Source organism: Camelina sativa, chromosome 9 (genome assembly GCF_000633955.1).
Source record: "Camelina sativa cultivar DH55 chromosome 9, Cs, whole genome shotgun sequence".
NCBI classification, from domain to species: domain Eukaryota; kingdom Viridiplantae; phylum Streptophyta; class Magnoliopsida; order Brassicales; family Brassicaceae; genus Camelina; species Camelina sativa.
The window spans coordinates 455,768-464,175 of record NC_025693.1 but is presented as its reverse complement, the minus strand read 5'-3'; positions in this window follow the sequence as shown (position 1 = coordinate 464,175).

The following is an 8,408-nucleotide window of genomic DNA, read 5'->3' as shown; positions in this document are numbered from 1 at the left end:
ACCATAGGATGGGAAGGGATTGTCGATAAAGCCCATACTTGACGTGCTGGGGGGCATTCAAATAGCATATGGTTTATAGTTTCCTCCTCCGCTCCACATCTAGGACAATTTTTATCTCTACCAATATGGTGATAATGCAGGCATTGACATGTTGCCAAGCACCCAGTCACACATTGCCACACGAAATGCTTAAGCTTTCGTGATGTTTTTAATTTCCATGCTTGCGCCTTAAGTGTCGTAACACTAGGTCCCTGAGAAGGGAGGTCGCAGGCAGGGCGAGAGATAGCTCTCGCGGCTTCGTATCCAGATTTAACGGTATAATTTCCTGACTTTGTCAGAGTCCAAGAATAGCCATCCCTCGAGGCATTCAAGCTCGGTTTAATCCCCAAAATAAGGGTAATTTCTTTTGGGGGGAAGAGTTCCCGAAGACGTTCAATCTTCCACTTTTTTGTGTTAAAATCTATCAAGGTGTTAACACAAATCAAGGGATTTCTCTCATTAGTTAAACTTTGGGGTGGCCGTGCTAGCGTATCTGGGATCCATGGTTCAGTCCAGATGCACGTATTAAAACCCAAGCTTATGGTCTTACGAATTCCGTACGAAAGAACATGCTTTGCTGCCAACATGCTTCTCCAACCATATGAAGGTCGATTAGATACTTGTATCTCTAATGGACTACAGTATTGAAAGTATCTCCCTTTTAGAACTCGGCTAAGAAGGGAATCTGGAAATCTCAGCAATCTCCATAGTTGCTTTGCCAAAAGGGCAAGATTAAATTCTTCTAGTGTTCTAAAGCCTAGCCCACCTTCTGAAAGTTGATTGCACATTTGCTCCCATGATATCCAATGTAGTCCTTTACTGTCTGCTTTATTGCTCCACCAGAAATTGGCTATTGCGCTAGTTAGTTTTGAGCATATAGTTTTTGGTAAGAGAAAACACGACATTACATATGTCGGAATTGCTTGCGCCACTAATTTGATCAGGACTTCCTTGCCTCCCTTGGATAGAGATTTCGAAGTCCATAAGTTTACCTTCTTATGGAGTCTATCCCTCACGAATGCAAAGACTTGTGCCTTTGACCCATGAATCTTCTCAGGGAGACCCAAGTATGTACCCATGCCTCCTTCTTGTGATATCCCAACAATAGTTTTGATCTCTTGACGTACATGGGGCGGGACCTCGGTTCCAAACATGATGGAAGATTTGGAGAAGTTTATTTCTTGTCCAGACGCCTCGCCATAAAAGCGGATTATATCGATAATTTCCTTGCATTGCTGAGGGTCGGCTCTACAGAAGAATAAGCTGTCGTCTGCAAAAAGTAAGTGGGAAACACGTGGACTTGCGTTCAAAATACGTAAACCCTGGATCTTTCCCTCTCTTTCTGCGTTCCTAATCTGAGCAATTAAGGCCTCAGTACAAAGTATTAGAACACATGTATGGTATTAACTGATGAACTTATGTAGTTCAAGTTAGAATGAGAATTTGATAAGAAATTTAGAACCGAAGGGAAAAATAAGTAAAAGGGCCGACATATTGGTTATAGTACCTAAAACTTGGAATCAGAAATTGAAGTATTTGAAGAAAATGATACAAAAATAGTTGGTTAAATGAGGTCAACTGGTATAACTTTCATATAAAACTTAAAATCGCACGTTCAAATGACGTTTGAAATGAAACTATACATGCCCACGTTGAGAATTTTTTTTGAAGTTATTAAAATGGAAAAAATTGGAAATTGGGTTATGTTATGAAATAAGTGTGATTATCCATCACCACATGTGTCTTCCATTTTAATGACATATATCCCTTTGCTTGGTGTAACACTTGTTCACCACTTGTCCTTCATATTTGTACACTTGTCTTTGTTACCTTGTGTACTGCATGAGTCATCATAATCTTATCACTAGTATATATAGAGCTTATGTATGTGAGAAAAATGAGAGAGATGTAGATATAATAAGAAGAAGAGAAGAGAAATCTTATTATCTCTCTAAGTTTTCTATCTAGTTTCCCTCTAACTTCTCTCTAAAGTCCATACACTCATTCTCTAGATCTCTTCTCTTTTGATCCTTCTCATAATAATCATCTTATTACCTCCAAGCTTATGATATAGTTCACAACACGTTATCAGCACGATGTCTTTACCGTTGGAGCTTTTATAAGGTAAGTAAGTTTATATTGTTTCAATTTATGTTTATAGAACATAAATATTATAGACATCATGAGATTATGCATTTTTCCGGATTGATTGTTATAAGTAGTAGGCTTTGCCTCTTTTACAATCAAATATATAGCTAAGTGATTTCCGGACCAATCGTGAGATATATGGTAGGCTCTGCCTCCTTCATGATAAAAAAAAGCTTGTCTTTTCTGGATTGATCGTTATATATGGTAGGCTCTGCCTCCTTCACGATTAATAAAAAGCTATGTCTTTTCCGGAAAGTTTGTTTTATATGACAGGCTCTGCCTCATATACGATCAAATATAAAACTATATAAATTCCGGATTGATCATTATACATATATAGGCTCTGCCTAATCTATGAACAAATAAAAGGCTTTGTCTTTGCCTCACTAAAATGAAAATGAGGCCTCTTGAATCCTTAAATGGGAAGCTATGATTTCTATTTTATTTTTTAAAAATTTTCCATCTATTTATTTTATTCGCTAAATGATAAATATATTTTATATGAGATTTAATGAGATGTCTTTAAGATCAAAAATATATTTTTCTTGTGAGAATATATTAAGCACATGTCAGTATATTTTAGACAGTGCAAAACTAATTGGAAGGTATAGATGAGTTAGTCTCTCGACTTCAAGGCATCAGATTTATAATTATCGATGTCTAGTGTTCCCCAAAGTCTCAAATAAACTCATGAAGTTTCAAAGACATTCTGTCTTAATAAAATTATTAAGTTGAGACTATAAATAAATATGGTATCGCATGTTTGACCATATTGGAGACACGCATGTATATATAATTATATCATGCAAAAACAAAGATGGCAAAATGACAATAAATATGAAATTCTCTAATGCTTCAAGCATTGTGTTACCGTCAAGCCATCCCGGTCAATCAATGATATTAAAAATCATTGTGGATTTTTTTTGGAAAGAATTACTCAAATGTTATCCAAAAGTTGGTTTATTACTCAAATCTATAAATCTTTTGAAAATTACTAGAATGTTTAGTGCTCTGGGTGTAATTACAATTTACCTCTTGGGTTTTGTTTTCCGAATTTGAGTAAAAAAAAAAAAAATACACATCAACAAATTAAAATACACATCAGATATGAATTAACACGTCATTAAGCAGTTTTTTTTAGATCCACAGTTTTGTTTTCTCTCGTTTATATCAAAGAGAGGGAAAGTGAATAGTTTTAACTATTCACAAACCGCGAGAAAAAAAAATTATCGAAACTCTCGTCTCTCGTCGCCGGCGATACTGTCATTGTCCACTCTCTTGCCGTCAATCTCCCGCCGTCATCTCTCGCCGTCATCTCTCACCGTCTTTCTTCGTCGTCGCACTCTCTTTCTTCAATTGGCTCTCTCTCTCTCTTCGTCTTCTTCGTCTTCTTCGTCTTCGTCTATCCGGTATGTGTCGACTGTTTAGTTTCGAGTTTTCCGGCTGAATGTGGGTTTTTTCGATGATTTACCGCTGATTGTCGCCGTTGTTAATGACGGCTGATTTGTTAGATCTATTCGATTCGATGGCTGATTTACTTTTTGTTTTATGTTGCGGCTCAGTTATTTTAGGGTTTATGGCTGATTTGTTAGATTTATTCGATTCGATGGCTGATTTACTGTTTGTTTTATTTTGCTGACGGATGAGTTGTGACTGAGATATTTTGTGCTTTAGATCTGAGTTATGTGTTTGTGGCTGAGTTATGTTATGCTTTGTGTATGAGTTTGTTTTATGTTATGGCTGATTCATTTTATGATTTACTTATGAACTATAACAGATGTCGATGGTGATTATTTCTTCTGAAGAACAAGCAAGGGATTACCCCCCAAGACTATACGCTAAAATAGAGTCTAGAGATATAAACACAAATTTCAGGATGAAAGAATTCCCTCAGATTAGGGAATCAATAGGACTGGATGCGTGGGAAGAAACGAAGAAAGTACCTATTGGAATAATCTCTAAGCTAGTTGATAGCCAATTCGTCTGGTCTGGTAAGGTTGTTCATTTCCTACTATGTAACCAGTTAAGGGTACATAAGAAGGAGCTTTGGTTTGTGGTCGGCGGTCAACCTATCAGGTTTGGGTTGAATGAGTTTCATTTTCTGACGGGGTTAAACATAGACCCAATGCCTACTGAACGGTTTGAACTTGAAGAGGAACACAAAGATTTCTTCAGACTTTTGAAAGTGCCTGGTGGGGCAGGTCCAACGCTACTTGAACTCAGGGAAGCATTAAGAGTGTGCCGGGGATGGGTTAACCTTGATCATCGTAAATGGTTGGGGCTGTTGCTTCTTCAACACATTGGACTTTATGGTTTGCATCATAACTCTAGAATTCCATATGAAAGTGCCAAAAGAGTTTTTGATGATGAAGCAATGAAGACGTATCCGTGGGGTCGGTCAGCATTTGAAGCTCTTGTTGATTCCATAAAGATGTTGAACCCTACGGGAAAGTCGTACACCCTCAGTGGGTTTACACCCGTGTTACAGGCTTGGGCGTATGAGTCCATCAAATGCTTTGGAGAACGGTTTGGGAATGCATCAGCTAATGATGGTGGCATACCGATGCTTCAATGGGGTGGAAACCGTACACGTTCATCGCTGGAAACCGCAATTGCTGAAGAGATCAAAGCGCTTGGTGAGGTAAGGTTTATATCTGGTTGAGTGATTGTTTAGTAATGGATGAGTTATGATGTAGTTATGGCTGAGTTATTGTTTAGTAACGGCTGAGTTATGTTTTAGTAATGGATGATTTATGCTTTAGTGTTGGCTGAGTTATGTTTTAGTAATGACTGATTTATGCTTTCATTAGTAATGACTGAGTTAAAACTTACTGATGGGTTTCATAATCTCTTATGTTACAGCTGCGTGTGATTAATATGGTTATGAAGGAAAATGGCTGCGAGCTATTTCATTCGTGGCCAGAAGAAGAAGACGACCCAGCAATCGATCGCCTGATCGAAGACATACATCTGAATACGTTTGTTAAAGGTTTTTGGGATGTTAAGGGGAGTGATAAGAAGAAAAAGAAAAAGAAAGCTGAAGCAGTTGTTGAGTCTGAATCTCCTCCCGCAAAGAAGCGGAAAGTTCAGAAGATGAAAGTTTCCAACAGTCAGGAAACTAGTGAAGGAGTTGCACAGGAGAGGAAGAAGAAAGGAAAAAAGGTAAGTGAGGAGGAAGATGCTGGGGAAGATGATCTCTACGAATTGATCTCTAAGTTATACACAAGGTTTGACACCGTTGATAGGAACATTGAAAATGTATCGGCGAATCTGGAGAAGAAGATGGATGAAAGGATTGAAACCAGGCTTGGATCTTTTGAGACGGACCTCAAACAGATGAAAGAGCTCGTGCTTTCAAAGAGCACGACTGACCAGACTTTAAAAATGGGACAGGAACTAAATAACCTGGGACATGGACAGGAACTTCAGACATCAAAAGGTCCACCAAAAGTTCCGGTAATGTCTGGTTTATCTTTGTTTTATGGCTGATTTTTCAGAATGTTTAGGCTGAGTTATTATAATTTCAATTGTCTTCGCTATGATATACAGGAAAAGAACTCTTTGACTTCTCCTAAGAAGTCTCCAGATGCTAAGAAACCAGCTGATACGAAAACAGGGCCTTCCACGAGGAGAAATGCCAAAGAGTTAGAGGCGTCAGAGAAGGCCAAAGAGTTAGAGGCGGGAGAGCCGGTAATGTCTGGTTTATCTTTGTTTTATGGCTGATGTTTCAGAATGTTTAGGCTGAGTTATTATAATTTTAATTGTCTTCGCTATGATATACAGGAAAAGAACTCTTTGACTTCTCCTAAGAAGTCTCCAGATGCTAAGAAACCAGCTGATACGAAAACAGGGCCTTCCACGAGGAGAAATGCCAAAGAGTTAGAGGCGTCAGAGAAGGCCAAAGAGTTAGAGGCGGGAGAGCCGGTAATGTCTGGTTTATCTTTGTTTTATGGCTGATGTTTCAGAATGTTTAGGCTGAGTTATTATAATTTTAATTGTCTTCGCTATGATATACAGGAAAAGAACTCTTTGACTTCTCCTAAGAAGTCTCCAGCTGCTAAGAAACCAGCTGATACGAAAACAGGGCCTTCCACGAGGAGAAATGCCAAAGAGTTAGAGGCGTCAGAGAAGGCCAAAGAGTTAGAGGCGGGAGAGCCGGTAATGTCTGGTTTATCTTTGTTTTATGGCTGATGTTTCAGAATGTTTAGGCTGAGTTATTATAATTTTAATTGTCTTCGCTATGATATACAGGAAAAGAACTCTTTGACTTCTCCTAAGAAGTCTCCAGCTGCTAAGAAACCAGCTGATACGAAAACAGGGCCTTCCACGAGGAGAAATGCCAAAGAGTTAGAGGCGTCAGAGAAGGCCAAAGAGTTAGAGGCGGGAGAGCCGGTAATGTCTGGTTTATCTTTGTTTTATGGCTGATGTTTCAGAATGTTTAGGCTGAGTTATTATAATTTTAATTGTCTTCGCTATGATATACAGGAAAAGAACTCTTTGACTTCTCCTAAGAAGTCTCCAGCTGCTAAGAAACCAGCTGATACGAAAACAGGGCCTTCCACGAGGAGAAATGCCAAAGAGTTAGAGGCGTCAGAGAAGGCCAAAGAGTTAGAGGCGGGAGAGAAGGTAATGTCTGATTCATCTTTGTTTTATGGCTGATTTTTCAGAATATTTAGGCTGAGTTATTATAATTTTAATATACAGGAAAAGAACTATTTGACTTCTCCAGATGCTAAGAAGTCTCCAGCTACTAAGAGACCAGCTGATACGAAAAGACGGCCTTCCACGAGGAGAAATGTTAAAGAGTTAGAGGCGGCAGAGGAGGCCAAAGAGTTAGAGGCGGCAGAGAAGGCCAAAGAAGTAGCTGCGTTAAAGAAGCCCAAAGAAGTAGCTGCGGCAAAGCAGGCTAAAGAAGTAGCTGCGGCTGGAGGTAGAGGTGGAGGTAGAGGTAGAGGTAGAGGTAGAGGTACAGGTAGAGGTACAGGTAGAGGTAGAGGTAGAGGTAGGGCGCCTACAAATCCTACTGCTGCTGTTGTGGCTGCTGGTGTTAAGCCGTTGAAATTTGTACTACCTGGAGGTTCAGAAGCTGGTGCAGAAGCTGGTGCAGAAGATATTACAGACGAGTATTTTGCTGAAGCCGACTCACTTGAACCTGAATCTGAGGATGATGAGGAGGAAAAGATTAGGCTTGATAGAATTAAAGCTTTAAGGCTGGAGAGTGTTAAGCTGTCAGCGGATGGGAGTGCATTGAATACACAACAAGATCATCCAAGCTGGATTTTCCCTAATATTGGAGACAACGGACTGATGTACATGAGGAAGAACTGTTCACGNATTGAATTCTATAGGGTGCTAATCACCGATCGAAAGGACTGGCCAGAGAAGCCAGAAGAATATGGTAGATATGGGTGGCTTACTGATGAAGTAAGTTTATCTTAATGTCTTAGTTATTGTTGTCGTTGTCTGACTTATATTACATTATGGCTGCGTTGTTGTTTACTACTCAGTTTTCTGTTGTACAACACTTGGGCGCGTTTATGAGAGCCCTTAGGTGTAGGTACAACGAGATCCCTTCTCATTTCACAACAAACGCATTGCGTTTATAGACCCGTGGTTCACCAGTGAAATGGTTCACCGTCATTATCCGATGTTCATGTCCGCACCTAAGTTTTTTACAATGACTGGCAATTGTTATGAAGAATTAGTTAAAGGTTTGATTCCATCAGACGAACAAACTAATTTGAAGTGGATAGAAGATGTGGATCACTTGTATATTGCTCCACAAACTGGAGGCGATCACTGGGTGGCGCTGCACGTGGATCTCAACAGAAGGCATATTGATTGCTATGATAGCATCGTGGGAGAAGTAACCGGAGAGAGTGAGCTTAGAATGCTGAATGCTTGTAGGGCGTTTACGCGGATGATTCCAGCAATGATGAACGCGAACGTTCCTCACAAAATTCGTACACCTACTTACAAACAGTTTACCTTCAGGAGGAGGACAGTCTCCAAGGTCCCGCAAAACGTACAGGTTGGTGACTGTGGCGTGTACGCTTTAAAGTTTATAGAATGTCTAGCGCTTGGTGTGTCTTTCGATGGAATCTGTGATCAAAACATCCAGGGTATACGTGTTAAAATGGCAGCAGAAATCTTCGATGAGTCACCTGATTTTATGAATCAGTTCACGTAAAAAACATTTGTATTTCTTTTGGTAGGTAGGA